At 38.5% G+C, this 18,260-nt stretch overlaps 1 protein-coding gene and 1 pseudogene across 3 annotated transcripts in view; both read left to right on the top strand.

The window, feature by feature from the left end:
• Positions 1-18,260, top strand: part of CAMKMT (calmodulin-lysine N-methyltransferase) — a 569,210-nt gene that overhangs the window by 275,014 nt on the left and 275,936 nt on the right. The window lies entirely within an intron of this gene.
• On the top strand, positions 1,815-16,453 carry LOC100399613 (nucleophosmin pseudogene; annotated as a pseudogene). Its single transcript, XR_013526636.1, has one exon. The product of XR_013526636.1 is annotated as a nucleophosmin pseudogene (transcript).

The following is an 18,260-nucleotide window of genomic DNA, read 5'->3' as shown; positions in this document are numbered from 1 at the left end:
ATCACCTTTATAGTTTTCTATTACATATATTTGATTCTTCTCTCTTTTCTTTTTTATTAATCTGGCTAGTGATCTATTTTGTTGATCTTTTCAAAAAACCAGCTCCTGGGTTTATTAATTTTTCAAAGGGTTTTTTGTTTCTCTACCTCCTTCAGTTCTGCTCCTATCTTAGTTATTTCTTGTCTTCTGCTGGCTTTTGAGTTTTTTTGATCTTACTCCTCTAGCTCTTTCAATTTTAAAGATAGAGTGTCCATTTTAGATCTTTCTTTGCTTCTCACATGGCCATTTATTGCTATAAATTTTCCTTTAGACACTACTTTAAATGTGTCCCAGAGATTCTGGTACATCATGTCTTCATTCTCATTGGTTTTGAAGAGCATCTTTATTTCTGCCTTCATTTCATTGTTTATTCAGTCAACATTCAAGAGCCAGTTGTTCAGTTTCCATGAAGTTGTATGGTTCTGAGTTAGTTTCTGAATCCTGAATTCTAATCTGATTGCACTGTGGTCTGAGAGACTGTTTGTTATGATTTCAGTTGTTTTGCATTTGCTGAGGAGTGATTTACTTTCAATTATGTGGTCAATTTTAGAGTAGGTGTGATGTGGTGCTGAGAATATATATTCTGTGGATTTGGGGTGGAGAGTTCTGTAAATGTCTATTAGGTTTGCTTGGTCCAGATCTGAGTTCAAGTCCTAGATATCCTTGTTAATGTTCTGTCTTGTTGATCTGTCTAATATTGACAGTGGAGTGTTAAAGTCTCCCACTATTATTGTGTGGGAGTCTAAGTCTCTTTGTAGGTCATTAAGAACTTGCTTTATGTATCTGGGTGCATGTATATTTAGTATCTTTAGCTCTTCTTGTTGCAATGATCTTTTACCATTATGTAATGCCCTTCTTTGTCTCTTTTGATCTTTGTTAGTTTAAAGTCTATTTTATCAAAGGCTAAGATTGCAACTCCTGCTTTTTTCTGCTCACCATTTGCTTGGTAAATCTTCCTCCATCCCTTTATTTTGAGCCTAAATGTATCCTTGCACATGAGGTGGGTTTCCTAAATACAGCACACCAATGGGTTTTGACTTTTTATCCAATTTGCCAGTCTGTGTCTTTTGATTGGGGCATTTAGCCCATTTACATTTAAGGTTAATATTGTTATGTGCGAATTTGATCCTGCCATTTTGATGCTAGCTGGTTGTTTTGCCCATTAGTTGATGCAGTTTCTTCATTGTGTCGATGCTCTTTACCATTTGGTACATTTTTGGATTGGCTGGTACCAGTTGTTCCTTTCTATGTTTAGTGCTTCTTTCAGGAGCTCTTGTAAGGTGGGCCTGGTGGTGATGAAATCTCTGAGCAATTGCTTGTTTGTAAAGGATTTTATTTCTCCTTCTCTTATGAAGCTTAGTTTGGCTGGATATGAAATTCTAGGTTGAAAGTTCCTTTCTTTAAGGATGTTGAATATTGGCCCCCACTCTCTTCTGGCTTGTAGGGTTTCTGCTGAGAGATCCACTGTCAGTCTGATGGGCTTCCCCTTGTGGGTAACCCAACCTTTTTCTCTGGCTGCCCTGAGCATTTTTTCCTTCATTTCAACCCTGGTGAATCTGATAATTATGTGCCTTGGGGTCTCTTCTTGAGGAATATCTTTGTGGTGTTCTCTGTATTTCCTGGACTTGAATATTGGCCTGCCTTCCTAGGTTGGGGAAGTTCTGGGTAATATCTTGAAGAGTGTTTTCCAGCTTGGGTTCATTCTCTCCATCACATTCAGGTACACCTATCAAACACAGATTAGGTCTTTTCTCATAATCCCATATTTCTTGGAGGCTTTGTTCATTTCTTTTTACTCTTTTTTCTCTAATCTTGCCTTCTCATTTTATTTCATTGAGTTAATCTTCAATCTCTGCTATCCTTTCTTCTGCTTGGTCAATTTGGCTATTGAAACTTGTGTATGCTTTGCAAAGTTCTCATGTTGTGTTTTTCAGCTCCATCAATTCATTTATATTCTTCTCTAAGCTGTTTATTCTCGTTAACATTTTGTCAAAACCTTTTTAACATTGGGTTAGAACATGTTCTTTTAGCTCAGAGAAGTTTGTTATTACCCACTTTCTGAAGCCTGTTTCTGTCAATTCATCTGACTCATTCTCCATCCAGCCTTGTTCCCTTGCTCATGAGGAGTTGTGATCCTTTGGAAGAGGAGAGGAGTTCTGGTTTGGGGTGTTTTCATCCTTTTTGCACTGGTTTCTTTCTATCCTTGTGGATTTATCTGCCTGTGGTCTTTGTAGTTGGTGACTTTCGGATGGGGTCTCTGAGTGGACGTCCTTTTTGTTGATGATGAAGCTATTTCTTTCTGTTTTTTAGTTTTCCTTCTAACAGTCAGGCCCTCTGCTGTAGGACTGCTGACGTCCACCCCAATCCCTGCTTGCCTGGGGATCACCTGCAGCAGCTGCAGAACAGTAAGGGTTGCTGCCAGTTTCTTTTCCTGTTACCTTTGTCCCAGAAGGATACCCACCAGATGTCAGCCTGAGCTCTCCTTTATGAGGTGTCTCTACACAGGGGTCAGGGTGCTGCTTGAGGAGACAGTCTGTCCCTTATAGGAGCTCAAGTCCTGAGCTGTGAGCTCCATTGTTCTGTTCAGAGCTGCTGGGCAGGTATGTTTAAGTTTGCTGCAGTGGAACTCATAACTGCCTTTTTATCCCAGGTGCTCTGGGAAGTTGGGGCTTTATTTAAAAGTTCCTGCTTTTTATCAGAGATGCCCTGCCCAGTGAGGAGGTAGCATAGTCAAAGTCTGCCAACAGAGGCATTGATGAGCTGCCATGGGCTCTGCCCAGCTGCTGTGTGACCTTCCTTGTAGTTTTGTTTATATAGGTATAGCTAGAACTGCCTCCATAATGGCAGTCTGCTTTAGTAATGGTGGATTGCCTTTGTAATGGTGGACTGCCTCGGTAGTGGTGGACACCCTTCACCCCCACAGAGCTGGACCGTCCCAGGTCCAGCTGTGCTTGCTGTGAAACTCTCAATCCAGAATGTTTCAGATTGCTGGTCTTTGTGGAGGTGGCATCATCCCCCCTGAGCCAGATCACCTGGCTCCCTGTTTCAGCCCCCTTTTTTTTCAGTTGAATGGGCAACTCTGTCTGCCAGGCGTTCCAGGCACCAGTTGAAATGACTGCCCAGATTTGTGTCAGCTTTTGTGCAGAGATCCACCCATTCAGCTGAAACAGCCATGCTGGAGACTCGTGGCATTTTTCAGCCCTGGAATTTCCTGGTCTGTGGGCAGTAAAAAGTCATTTGGAAATGCGGTGATCACTCACCCTCTGCGTTCTTGCTGGGAACTGCACTCCAGAGCTTTTCCTATTCAGCCATCTTGGTTCTGGGACTCTTAAGAAGCCCTTGGGTGTATTTCTTAACCTTTCTAGGTCTCAGTTTTTATATCTGTGAAATGAAGTAATCAAATTAATGCTGTTTTTGAGAGCAGTGATACCTTCAAGGTGGAGTTAGCATTGCTTCATGACCCCGCTATAATCTCCATCAGCTTTCTCCCCTAGACTGCCCCAAATAAATATACAATCTAAGTAAAAACAAAAACGTGGGCCAGCTAGGTGAACACAGCTTCCAAACAAGTACTATAGTCATCCAGTTCTAACCAAATTACTAGTATAAACCCTTTCTTTATAAAAAGTTATCTAGAGCTGACACTGCCTCAGAAGGTGAGGAGGGGACTAAATGAGATAATTAATATACCACTGCTAGCATGATGCCTAGCACATAGTAAATAGTAATGAAACAAAAATTACATACACACACACGTATCCCACTAAATCATGTTATAAGTGAGATGACATTTTAACTGGGGGTATATTGGACAGGTTTTCATTTAAGTGAGTGGGGGAAATGGTTTGATAATTAAAAGCCTAGCACACTATTGTTGCTCTTGGATCCTGTTTCCTTTCAGTTTTCCTGCCCTTGAGGTTCAGTGATTTTCTTATTCTTTTGTTAATTCAGCCATTTACTGAGTACCTACTGGGTTCCAGGCTCAGTCCTACACACTGGCAGTACTAAGATGAAAAAACAGGGACTCTGCTCAGGTTGCTCTAGTCAGAAAGATAAATGAGTCAGATAATTGCAATATGATGTGATTTGGGTTAAAAGTAAAGGTCTGTAAATGACATTAATGGAGCAAGCAGAGAAACATACTGAGGCAGTCGGAGGGAGCCTGAGAAAGCGGCCTAAAGGGGGAAATGTCTAAAGTGGAGCTTGAAGGGAAGACAGGAGTCTGCTAGGTAGAAATCCTATGTCATGGGATGTGCACAGACACTGCTTGATGTGGGTTGTGAAATTTTCCATGACTGTTCATAAAACTGAAATGACAGGAAGTTTGGGTTTCTCTTTTCCCAACATTTGGCCGTACCGATGGAAAACCAAACAAGTAATTATTTAAATAGGTTAGAGATGTGATGGCACAAACTCGTTCCTGCTCTCCTGTCCTTATCACATGGCTTTCATTCTTAGCATCAAGCAGGTCCCTGTACCTTTAGCCAAGGCCTTCTCCCTGTGAAGCTTTGTAATTTTATCAGGAAGGAAAGTCTTTCCCCCAAATCTTCCACTTATGTCTCATTAGACAGAATGGTGTCACGCAGCCACCTTGAGCTGTGAAGGAGGCTGAAAATTAATCTAGCAACTACAGTGCCTGCCAGAGCAAGAAACACAACTCCATCATTAGGAGCGGGTCTGGTCTTATTTGTGTAGTTGTAGCCATTTATTTTAGTTCCCTGTGGTTTCTGTAACAAAGTACCACACACTAAGTTGCCTAAAACAATAAACGTTATTCTTTCACAGTTCTGGAGACTAGAAGTCCAAAATCAAGGTGCAGAGCCATGCTCCATCTGAACCCCTAGGGGAATCCGTCACTGCCTCCTTATAGCGTCTGCTGTCAATCTTTGGCGCTCCTGCGCTTCAGCTGAGTCACTCCAGTCTCCACCTTTGTCGTCACCCGGTTTTCTCCCTGGGTGTCTCTCTGTCTTCACATGACCAGTCATATTGGATGGGGGCCCACTGTACTCAGTGTCACCTCATCGTAACCTAACTAATGATATCGGCAGAGACTCTGTTTCCAAATAAGGTCATATTTTGAAGTATTGGGGGTTAGGTGGAGGGGAGGAGCTCAATCCATAATATCATTGCTTTACACTTAGTATATAAATAAGAAATGCTCTGTTTCCAAGTCACGTTTCTTTGTTCCTAGGTTTTGTAATGAACTTTTAAAAGCCTTATTTTTAGTCCTAGTTTGAGAAACAATTATTTTAACTACAAAACTGTGGCAATATGAAAGGTTACTTGATGAACCATTTTCAAATAACTGGTTACAAATTTAGAAAAAAGTTTAAAAATCCAGACTATATGCCAAAAAATACAGAAATGTGTTGAAGAGTTAAATATTTTATAGAATTGCAGGAACTGGTCTTTTGAATATTTGTGGGGTTATATATATCAGGAAAGATTATAAAGGAAAAGATCCTCAAGTCCTAACTGTACAAAGATACAAAACTTAATGCACAAGAAAAAAGAAACCAGTGGGGAAATGACAGACTGGGAATTTCACAATGACTAATTCAGACAATAAACGTGAACAGTTTATACAACTATAAAGATTCCAATAGCTAGATGGTCCTTTGATGTGAGCAACCTAAAAAGACCATGTTTGTTAAGCAAGCATGTGGGAAAATGTTCAGTCATAATTAAAAAGTGCAGTTTGAACTGCAGTGTGACTGATAAATTATTACATTGCTGATGGTGATATAAATTGATACAATCCCTTGAAAAGCATTTGGCAAATACATCCAGTGCTATAAAAATGTTCATTCAATTGATGATTCTGGGAACTTAGCCTAAGTAAATAGGCTAAAGAAGAAAAAAGCTGTGTTTCTGAAGCTATTAATTGCAGAATCATTTGTAATAAAGTGAAAACTTGGAAGCAATCTAGTCTGAAAGTAGAATGGTCGATGGACTTAGGCATCCTTTTGTTGGAATATGCGGACATCAAAAGGTCTTATAATGACCAGTAGTAACATGAAGAAATATCTCTGTTTTAAAGTTGCATGTTTTTTAGCTGGGCACTGTGGCTCATGCCTGTAATCCCAGCACTTCGGGAGGCCGAGGTGGGTGGATCACCTGAGGTCAGGAGTTTAGGACCAACCTGGCCAACATGGTGAAACCCTGTCTCTACTAAAGATACAAAAAAAGGCACTCCAGAGTGCGACAGAGTAAAACTGTGTCCCAAATTAAAAAAATAAGCAAGTAAATAAAGTAGCATGTTTTTAAAAAGTGGCATCTATGATGGCGATTATGATAAATTTAAAAGTATGCATATGAAAAAAGCAACAATGAGATACGAAGTTGGTAGAAGGCGCTAGGGAGCCTAGAGTTGTGTTAAGGTGAATGATTATGAATCCTTTTCCCGACTTTCATATAATTTAAAAAAATATTTAAATGTATTCAACTTACAGTGAGTTTAAAATCCTCCTGTACCTTTTGCATGTTAATGAAGCCATTAGAAGGAAAGGAGAATTTAATGAGCTTTCTGAGAAAAAAAATTTTTTTGCTCACAGTAGTATTGTAAATCATACCAGATGTTTTTCTGTCACAGAAAAGTCTTGTACTAAGTAGTGGGATTATTCTAATGTGAAAAAAGTCACATTTGAAGAAAGCTTTTTAATATAGTATATGTGCATTATATGATTAATGGTGATGCTTTTGACTGGTGAAGTAATTATTTTAATCCTGTCTCATCATTCACTTTAGTTTTGGTTTTGTGGCTGAGATTTTAAAGCTATGTTGATGGAGAAAATAACTGTACCCACAGGCTGGAGAGAGATGATTTTACTTTCACCACGACAAATGATCTCTTCTGACTTTGTAGTTATGACTTAGTAGTGTGGATTTAATGCTCGGTGATCAATGCAGTTGATACTATTTTAGCAATCTCTTTACTTGTGTTCTTATTAAGAGGACTTGCCCCTGGTTTCTCAGTGGCACAGTTTATAAGAACTGTAAAAACATGATCATTAGCCCTGTTCCTTGTTCCTGGTGGGGCACCCGTAGCATGTTCCCTAGGCTTGCTTAACTGCTCATCACCCCCAAGGGAACACAGGTGCTGGCTCTCTTTGGGGGTGTGAGAAGTAACCAGGAATGACAACCCCTCTGGGCCCTCCACTGGTAAGGCTTGATTAGATTATGCCTCTATGGTTGACTAGGCTTTGAATTCACTGGTCTGAATTTACTACCTGAATATTAAGGTTGGGTGGTAGTGTCTCTCATCACCACCACCTCTCCCTCTCCAAAGTAGCAAGTGCATCCGCGCATGTGAGCACGAGCACGCACGCAAACACACACACACACACATACACTCTTGCACACAGGTTTAGTGTGAAACAATCAACGTATCTTTTAAGAAAAAAGGAGGAATCTAGTAAGATGAGTGTAGGAGTGAGAGTGATGATGGAAAAGAGTTAATCCATCTCTCCAAAGTAAAGACTAGACAATGAGGAGCCCTGCAAAGCAGTGCAGGACGATTGACATCTACTGACTCCCTAGTGAAATGCAGCCTGCCCTCAGTTATTCAGACACTGATCATCTAAAGTGTGGATTATCCAGGCCATATGCTTCTCCTCCTTTGCCATCTGGCTGGTTGCCTACTTCCCTTCTTATTAACATGGAAAATAGTCAAAATACCTCAGTCCATTTCTGCCAAACCTTTTCTATTACCTCTATCAGCCCTCCCTTTAAGCTTATTCAGTGCACATCCTGGTCAAATCTGGTCACTTGGCATATTCTGATTCCTCACAGGACACATTGGTTAGTTGCTAATGTACAGTCTTGTGCTTATTGATCTTGGCTTCATAAGAGTCTTTTTTTATTATTTATCACTTCACTAGCTAGTGAGCTTCTATAAAGCAAGGGACATCTTCTCTGCTTTTAATATCCTCTTCAACTGGCCCAGAGAGCTCCTCTTCACAGGCAGGTGTGGGACAAGTGTTGTTGGCTAAGTACTATTCATTGTCGTTTCAACTAGGTAAGGAATGAGAAAGTCACTGCAGAGAGGAGCAGTAAGCTGAAGTGCCATTTGCTATAAAAATCAACGAAAAGAAAGAATCGCAGACTTTGAGAACTGGAAGGAACTTTAGAGATAATTTTATCTCATTGATAGAGAAACCTGGGCCCTGAGTGAAGTAACTTGTCTTTGGTCATCCAGAGCATTTGTAGCAGAGCCAGGACTAGACTTCATGTCGCTGGAGCCCATTTCTCTTATACTCCAGTCTTCCAAGGATTGCTCAGAAATGGAGTTATGCAGAAAAGGAATGGCTCAGATTAGGTTCCCAGGAGGAGGAGTCTATATTAGTGACAGGTGATAACCAAGATTAATGAAAAATTTTATTCCCCTTTTAAGTAAATTAATCTTTGGGATTGTAGATATGATAGCAATAATTTGGAGTTATTTTTATTCATCTTAATCACTGATCTAAAACAAGAGTCGAAAAGATCTCATTGAGTGCTTAGAACAAAACTGACACATAGTAGGCATCAATTAATATTCTTTGAGTAAAAGAATGAAACCAAAACTATCACATTTCTAAGGACTAGGAGTATTGTTCAGTTCCAGTATAATCAAACCCATTTAAGAAAACTGTTAGGGTCTTTGTTTGAATTAAAATTTTCTTAGTTCTCCATGTATTTTAATTGATTCTGGACTAACAGTTTAGCCATGAATTACAGTGAACTTATAAATACCTGTTTGTGGATGTTATAAATTACCAGAGAAAGCTAGTGCCATCACTTACCAATGAAATGTCCATTGAACATTTTATGACCTTAGCTTGAACATTTCAGATAGGATTCATGTAAATTTCCAAGGTGAATCTCAAATATCAGGTAACATTTCCAGTTCCAGTTGTGGGGGAAAAAGATGTAATTTACATTGAATTTAGGTTTAGAATTCTATAATTCATGAACCTTTACATGAAGGCAGAATTGAATTCTATTGTTTTCTTTAAGTTTTTATATTACTCAAATAATACATATTCATGGTCAAGAAAAATTAGAAAATACAAGTAATCATAAAGAAGAAAATACCACTCTTAATTCTAAGAGCCAAAGATTGACTGTTAACAAGTAGTTTTATACCCTTTAGACCTTTTTCTATGCATATTTGTGAGATCATATGCTATAAGCTGTTTTTTGTTATTGTTTTTTTGTGAGACAGAGTCTCACTCTATCACCCAGGCTGGAGTGGAAGAATCTCAGCGCACTGCAACCTCCACCTCCACTGTTCAAGCAATTCTCATGCCTCAGCCTCCTGAGTAGCTGGGACTACAGATGTGCGCCACCACGCCCAGCTAATTTTTTGTATTTTTTGGTAGAGATGGGGTTTTACCATGTTAGCCAGGCTGGTCTCAAACTCCTGGCCTCAAGTGATCCACAGCTTCAGCCTCCCAAAATGCTGGAATTACAGGTGTGAGCCACCATGCCTGGCCTACACACCATTTTAAGATGACTTTTTCATATCTTATGAATTTTTCTCAGTGTCAATAAATATTTCTAGGAGCCATTCTTAATGGTTGCAGAGTATCCTGTTATGTATATGGACCATAATTAGTCTGACTAACCCCTTGCTTTTGGATATTTAGGTTATTTTCCATGTTTTGCTATTATAAATGGTGCTGTGATGAACTTCTTATTTATACATCTTGACTCACATGTTCAGTGATATTCTTAGAATGCATTCTGAGGAGTACAATTGCTGAATTTAAAATATAGCCAGTTTTAGGAGTGGAAGATAGGAAATTTTAGGTGTTAAAGAGATCACTTTCATGTAGACTTTGAAATGCTGGCTTTTAGATACTTAGTACTTAATTTTGGCTCTTCATGGCAATAATAAAGATATTTTTATTATACATTAATACAATTGCATTTGATAAATGATAAACTCCCAACTGCATTGTTATAGATGGTTTTCAAATACTTAAATGCTTTAAATGGTGATATTCTTCTAGTAATAATAATGATAAATTATGCTGATCAGTTTCCTCATTATTTTCAAAGCCTGAATGCTTTGTTTGGCTAGTTGGCATGAGGCAGTTTCTTGCTGGAGGCAAAATGTCATTGGACCATGCACTAATCTCCTCCCCCCTCCCCATTTTACCCATTTCTAGGCTGATTATATAAACAATACTGTGTTGTCTTTTTAATTAAGTGAAAGTGACTCATTACAGGTGCTTTTCAACCATCTGAACTTATCTCCTCAATAGGCCTTACATTATCTATACCCAAATGAGAATATGATTATTCAGGCAAGGCCACTCTAGAAGAGTATTTATAGTAAGGAGCAGAGAGTCTTCTCCAGTTTTGCACGCAATAGGATGTAAGAGCAAGGCTATCCAATTAGAAGAGGAGACGGGGAGGCGGGGAGTGAGGCCATGCTTACCGAGCTTGTTCAGCTTGATGACATTATGGTTTTCATGACAAAGTCTTCAATAACCTTTATCTTTTTATATTCACTTTAATGGCCTTGGAATCTGGAGAAGCCAGTAGGACCTCATTTACCATGTAGCAAACATCAGCCTCTTCTGGTACAACATTTTGTGCTAACTAAAAGAGACATGAAATTAAAACTAGGTCAGAAGGCTTTCCATTCCAGTTTTGTTTATTTAAGTGGGGCAGTGGGGAGGGTAGGCAAAACATTAGTTTCTTTTAAGTGATATGTGGAGAGAATAACCTATTAACGAGTAAAAAGGATGAGAGCACTGTGAGAAGAGTAAAGATTATGTTTTGTGAAAAGAGCTCTTTTTTCTACAGCATCAGAGAAGCATCATTCCCAAAACGATTTCAAGTTGTCTACAAGCAGTTTTTGCTTGAAGAAAGTAAGGGAATGTTATTTATGGAACTATTTTATTGTCTTTATGTAAGGCTATGATGGAAGAGGTGAATGTGCGTTTTACCAAATTATTCCTTCATTCATAAGACAGTACATTTAAATCTTATGAGAAACTTTTCTCAAAAGGAATTATATTTTTCTTTTTTAAAAAAAAAGGTGAACAAAATAATGGTACTTCTGAAAGTATGTTTAGAAGGCCCTGGCTTATCAATAAGAGTTGGATAATGAATGTAAACTCGGGTACATTACAGCTTTTTTCAAAAAGAATTTTTTTTCTGGAAAAAAAACAAGGAAGCTAAACAAAAGCAGTAGGTCCCTTAGGTCTCTAGTAGGCCAATGCTTAATTGTAAGAGTGGATAATAAATGTAAAATCTGGGCCATGGCTGCATGACTGCAATGAAACAAATTCTAGAAATACAAATAGCTGTTGAAATTCTAGGTGAGTGTTTTCTCCCTTCCCTATTCCACTTTTCACTGAGCATGCTGAAACCCATTGTGCCTTCTAATTATGATGCTAAAGTCCTCTGGAAAAAGTCCCCTCATCCTTTTTTTTGGGGGGGGGGATTACTAAGAAATCCCTTATTATTGCTCCCAAAATAAGAAAAAAAAATTATGGCAATAGTCAGAGTGGGCAGAGATGACCCTCTGACAGAAAAAAAAAGTTCCTATTTTAAGTGATGTCGCACACTTAAACTTACATTCGAACAATGTGGTAGCTCTCAAATGCACCAGAAAAATGCTTTTCTGACACCACGAGCAGGAAGATAACATCCCCTATGCACCAGGGCCATAACTGCTCTCTGGAAGCACCTGTCAGAAAGATCCATCAAATTCAAATGATTAATTTTTGACAGGGACATTCTGACATCCAGACTGGGTCTCCTTAATATGTTTAACAGCTTGTTTCAAATATCCTTCAGATATCTGAAGATACAGGCAATTGCTCATTTGTTCTAATGTGCTGGTCAGAGTGCAGCCCCACCTGAAATCCAATTTGTGTGAGAGCCATATCAAGGGCATCCTGTGGCAGAGGTCAGGACCTCTCAGAGTTGAATTTTAGAAGATTCAGGTAACTTCTTCAATTTGAGGTTCCTGGTATATTGAAGAACTAAAGAGATGCCAGATGAGTATCGTGCAAATTAATTTATTTTCAGTGATTACATATAACATATCAATGTCTAACCTGACTCATTTGGAGAGAGCTTTGAAAGTCCTGGTCATGAAGATCCTCATGGGTATTGTGAACATGAAGTCCAAAATGACTCTTCCACCCTCCCTGTGAAAGGATTGGCAGACCAGAAATTTGGTTACGTGTGCCATCAGATATTTCTGGCCAAGGTTATGCCTTCCATGCTTTATGGTATGTAAGTTTGGAATTTAGATAAGTCTTTAAGTTCATGAATAGATGAACAGGGAGCTTTTTTCGAACAATTCATGTCCCTGACTACAAGTGTTCTTGAGGCCACTTCTGAAGGCAGGTTGCCACTTCACTAAAACAGCAAAAGCAAGGCAAGTCTGTGATTCAAAATATATCTTTGCCAGGTGCATGCTTACTACTTTTAGATTTTTAGGATGAAAAAAATCTTATTTTGGTAACAGAATAACTGACAGTGATAGATTCTCAAAGGTTTCTGCTAACCAAAGAAGGAAAATGAGATTTCTCCCCTTTAGAGTTCGAGTCTAAAATAGTATGGCATGCTCAACATTTATATAACATCTCAGGTGTTCATTTTCAAATTCATATAAATATCTCATTTTCCTCCATACTGTTTTTATATAAAATAATGATATCTCTCTCCTCAAATTATTTCTCCACACAGATTTGTTCTCCTGAATTTTCCAGAAATGTAGATAGTTTTACTGTATTGCATTATATTGTATTGTATTATATTGTATTGTATTGTATGTATTTTAAGTTCTGGAATACATGTGCAGAACACGCAGGTTTGTCACATAGGTATATGTGTGCCATGGTGGTTTGCTGTACCCATCAACTTATCATCTACATTAGGTATTTCTCCTAAAGCTATTCCTCCCCAGACCCCACCCTCTGACAGGCCCCAGTCTGTGATGTTCCCCTCCCTGTGTCCATGCGTTCTCATTGTTCAGCCAACTCCCACTTGTAAGAACATGTGGTGTTTCGTTTTCTGTTCCTGTGCTAGTTTGCTGAGAATGATGGTTTCCAGCTTCATTCATGTCCCTGCACAGGACATGAACTCATCCTTTTTTATGGCTGCATAGTATTCGATAGTGTTTATGTGTGATATTTTCTTTATTTGGTTTATTATTGATGGGCATTTGGGTTGGTTCCAAGTCTTTGCTATTGTGGACAGTGCTGCAATAAACATACATGTGCATGTGTCTTTATAGTAGAATGATTTATAATCCTTTGGGTATAACATCACAATTAAAAGAAGTACAGAAGCAAGAGCAAACAAATTCAAAAGCCAGCAGAAGACAAGAAATAACTAAAATCAGAGCAGAATTGAAGGAGATAGAGACACGAAGAACCCTTCCAAAAATCAATGAATCTAGGAGCTTGTTTTTTGAAAATGTTAACAAAATAGATGGACTGCTAGCCACACTAATAAAGAAGAAAAGAGAGAAGAATCAAATAGACACAATAAAAAATGATAAAGGGGATAGCTCTTATTGATCACTGATACCACAGAAATACAAACTACCATCAGAGAATACTATAAACACCTCTATGCAAATAAACTAGAAAATCTAGAAGAAATGGATAAATTCCTGGACACATATACCCTCCCAAGACTAAACCAGGAAGAAGTCAAATCCCTGAACAGACCAGTAACAAGTTCTGAAATCCAGGCAGTAACTAATCACCTACCAACCAAAAAAAGCCCAGGGCCAGAGATTCACAGCTGAATTCTAGCAGAGATACAAAGAGGAGCTGGTACCATTCCTTATGAAACTACCCCAAACAATAGAAAATAGGGACTGTTCCCTAACTCATTTTTTGAGGCCAGCATCATCCTGATACCAAAAAAGAAAATTTGGCAAAGACACAACCAAAAAAGAAAATTTCAGGCCAGTTCGATGCAAAAATCCTCAATAAAATACTGGTAAATTGAATCCAGCAGCACATCAAAAAGCTTATCCTTCACAATCAAGTTGGCTTCATCTCTGGGATGCAAGGCTGGAGAGGGAGGGTGAAGTGGAAGGATAGCTTGCACCCAAGAGGTCGAGGCTACAGTGAGCCATGATCATGACACTGCACTCCAGCCTGGGCAACCCAAAAAGACCCAGTTTCAGAAGAAAAAAAAAAGAAAGAAAAGAAAGAAAAAGTGGCAGAGGGTGGATTTCAGTGGTTCATGCCTATAATCCCAGCACTTTGGGAGGCTGGGGTGGGAGAATCCCCTGAGTCCAGGAGTTTGAGATCAGCCTGGGCAACATAGGGAAACCCCATCTCTAAAAAAAGACAAGACAAGAAAAAAAAAATTAGGTGGAAATTAAATAATTAAAATAGGAAAGAGTGAAGCTCCATTCTCTTTATGGTACTTTATAATATTTATTTCTGTAGGTGGCAAAGTTACTTTTTTTCCTTAATTTATACTGTCTATTCATGGTAGTATTAGATCTTTGCTATATCACTTGGGAAAATATGACAGTAACACTCAGATGATATTTTACCTGAAATACTCAAATATAGAGTTATTTCAACATAAATTAATTATTTATTTCTATTTTCTTAGCAAAAATCTGAAGAATAGCACACATTGCTGTCTCTCATCATATTATTATAGAACAGTGATTCTAAAGAATTTTGGTCTCAGGATGCCTCTTTGCACTTTAAAAAATTATTGAAGACCTAAAAAGCTTTTTTTTATATGAGTTATATCTATCAATATTTATCATATTTGAAATTAAAACAGAAATTTTAAAAATATTTACAAATTTATTAAAAATAACACTAAACTCATATGTTAACATAAATAACCTATTTTTATGAAAAGTAATTATATTTTCCAAAACAACAAAAACAAAAGCAAAACATTCTTATAGAAGAGTGTCATTATTTTTACAAGCCTCTTTAATGTCTGTCTTAGTGGAAGACAGCTGGACTCTCATATCTGCTTCTGCATTTAGTCTGTTGCCATAATGTACATTATGTGGCCTCATGTGAGAATGAGAGTGAAAAGGGCAAATATGTATATTATTATTGTTAAAATAGCTTGGACCTTAGAGACCTCCTGGAAATGTCAAGGGGATGCTCCAGAGCCTGGACTGCATTTTGAGAACTGCTGCTGCACAGAAGATAGCCAATGCATATTGCAACATAAGAAATGGAAATAGCCCTGGTGTGAGTCCATCCTGAGCGGCTGTTCTTTTGAGCAGTGGCCCTTTATCTCCATCCGCCTTCTCTTCCACCTAAGTGCGTGTTGCCACCCGATGGAAGATTCAATGGACATGGACATGAGCCCCCTGAGGCCCCAGAACTATATTTTCAGTTGTGAACTAAAGGCCGACAAAGATTATCACTTTAAGGTGGATAATGATGAAAATGAGCACCAGTTATCTTTAAGAACGGTCAGTTTAGGAGCTGGTGCAAAGGACGAATTGCACATTGTTGAAGCAGAGGCAATGAATTACGAAGGCAGTCCAATTAAAGTAACACTGGCAACTTTGAAAATGTCTGTACCGCCAATGGTTTCCCTTGGGGGCTTTGAAATAACACCACCAGTGGTCTTACGATTGAAGTGTGGTTCAGGGCCAGTGCATATCAGTGGACAGCACTTAGTAGCTGTGGAGGAAGATGCAGAGTCAGAAGATGAGGAGGAGGAGGATGTGAAACTCTTAAGTATGTCTGGAAAGTGGTCTGCCCCTGGAGGTTGTAGCAAGGTTCCACAGAAAAAAGTAAAACTTGCTGCTGATGAAGATGATGATTTTGATGATGAGGAAACTGAAGAAAAAGTGCCAGTGAAGAAATCTATACGTGATACTCCAGCCAAAAATGCACAAAAGTCAAATCAGAATGGAAAAGACTCAAAACCATCACCAACACCAAGATCAAAAGGGCAAGAATCCTTCAAAAAACAGGAAAAAACTCCTAAAACACCAAAAGGACCTAGTTCTGTAGAAGACATTAAAGCAAAAATGCAAGCAAGTATAGAAAAAGGTGGTTCTCCTCCCAAAGTGGAAGCCACGTTCATCAATTATGTGAAGAATTGCTTCCAGATGACTGACCAGGAGGCTATTCAAGATCTCTGGCAGTGGAGGAAGTCTCTTTAAGAAAATAGTTTGAACAATTTGTTAAAAATTTTCCATCTTATTTCATTTCTGTAACAGTTAATATCTGGCTGTCCTTTTTATAATGCAGAGTGAGAATTTTCCCTACCGTGTTTCATAAATGTTGTCGAGATTCCATTGCCAAGAATGTGTTGTCCAAAATGCCTGTAGTTTTTAAAAGATGGAACTCCACGCTTTGCTTGGTTTTAAGTATGTATGGAATGTTATGATAGGATATAGTAGTAGTGGTGGTCAGACATGGAAATGGTGGGGAGACAAAAATATGCATGTGAAATAAAACTCAGTATTTTAATTAAAAAAATTAATGGAAATAATATTTTGCTCACATTTTAAGTTTTAATGGTTTCAATGAGCTGTTAAGTATTAAAAATATACCTCTTAATCCTTCTTCCAAAGTTTATAGAAACAGTAGGGTCAAACTATGGTTGATAGGAATGTTTCGATTTTTCCTTGAAGATCTGGCCAATATATTTTAGGTTTTTTTGTTTGTGTGTTTTGAGACTGAGTCTCACTCTGATGCCCAGGCTGGAGTACAACGGCACAATCACAGCTCACTGCAGCCTTCGCTCTTCCAGCTCAGGTGATCCTCTCACCTCAGCCTCCTGAGTAGCTGGGACTACAGCCACACACTACCACACCTGACAATTTTTTTGTATATTTTGTAGATACAGAGTCTCATTGTGTTGCCCAGGCTGCTCTCGAACTCCTGGGTTCAAGTGATCCTCCTGTCTTGGCCTCCCAAAGTGCTAGGATTACAGGCATGAGCCACCACACCTGGCCAGGCCAGTGCATTTTGAAAAGTACTAGCAATATATGGCATCAATGTTATGTTTTTGGCAATAGTTTTTTTTAAATGTATATTGAACAGGGATGATCCTTTTAGTTGTGGTATATAGGAAGATTTAGCTTTTTTACCCTTCCGATCTATAATGGTAAAGCTAGTTTTATTAAACCATTATTTTTATTTGTATGTGTGGCTTGTTATATCATCTTTATACCATTCAATAATGAGAGTAGAACAAATTGATTTCTCTTACTCCTGCCGTGAGATGGTTCATAATGAAAGGTAGATGGCTTGCCTAATTTACAGAGTGGCAGTAGGTTCAGAATGAGTTAGTACAGAAGAATAACACATTTGATTTTGCTCTATTTTATTTTTCTTTATTTAAGTAATAACAGTAATGGTTGTGAGCAGCTTTTTTTTTTTTTTTTTTTTTTTCACTGAGCCGCCCAGGCTGAAGTGCAGTAGCACAATACCAGCTCACTGCAATCACCATCTCCTGGATTCGAGTGATTCTCCCATCTCAGCCTCCTGAGTAACTGGAATTACAGACACCCGCCACCATGCCCAGCTAATTTTTGTATTTTAGTAGAGATGGAGTTTCACCGTGTTGGTCAGGCTGGTCTTGAACTCCTGACCTCAGGTGAGCAGCCTTTAAGCCTTGGTATTGCTATAAGACTAAGGATAGTAGCTCCACTTTCAGTGTGATGGAATCTCCATTACAGTGTGATTTTGTTAGTTCCATCAATTACTTGTGTTTTCTATTTCTCTTTCCATGAAAGAACAATCTTAAACTATCAAGCACTTCCACAGGAGAAAATGGATCACTTGCCCAACAGTGGCATTAGAGTTAGGTTTAGGATATTTTGCAGTGGCAGAGTTATTTTAAGTAGTCTTTTGCTTAAGAGACACATCCCAAATAAATTTCTTTGGGTTTCAGACAGGTGGTGGCAAAATAAACAAGGTCAAGAAGTATCAACTACTATCTCCAATGACAACATGACTCCTTGCTGGGCCCTGTGAATCTCCTTTATATCACATCAGATTTTTCATGGAAGATGATTATGCCTTCACCTAAAAAACAGCTTGCCCATATGGGTCTATATCTATCACTGTTTGCAACCCTCATGATTTGGGACAGCTGCAGTTATTAGGAAATCTTTTCTTCTCAACTTAATCAGAGACAGATACTGTTGTCCATACTACAGTACCTCAAATAGTTCCCGTGTTTTACTCTTGTATCTGCATTTGCCTTCTTGTCTCCAGCCTCAACTCTATTCTTCATATGAAAAT

The sequence above is a fragment of the Callithrix jacchus genome, chromosome 14, assembly GCF_049354715.1.
Source record: "Callithrix jacchus isolate 240 chromosome 14, calJac240_pri, whole genome shotgun sequence".
NCBI classification, from domain to species: Eukaryota; Metazoa; Chordata; class Mammalia; order Primates; family Cebidae; genus Callithrix; species Callithrix jacchus.
This window is presented reverse-complemented; position numbering and strand designations above follow the sequence as displayed.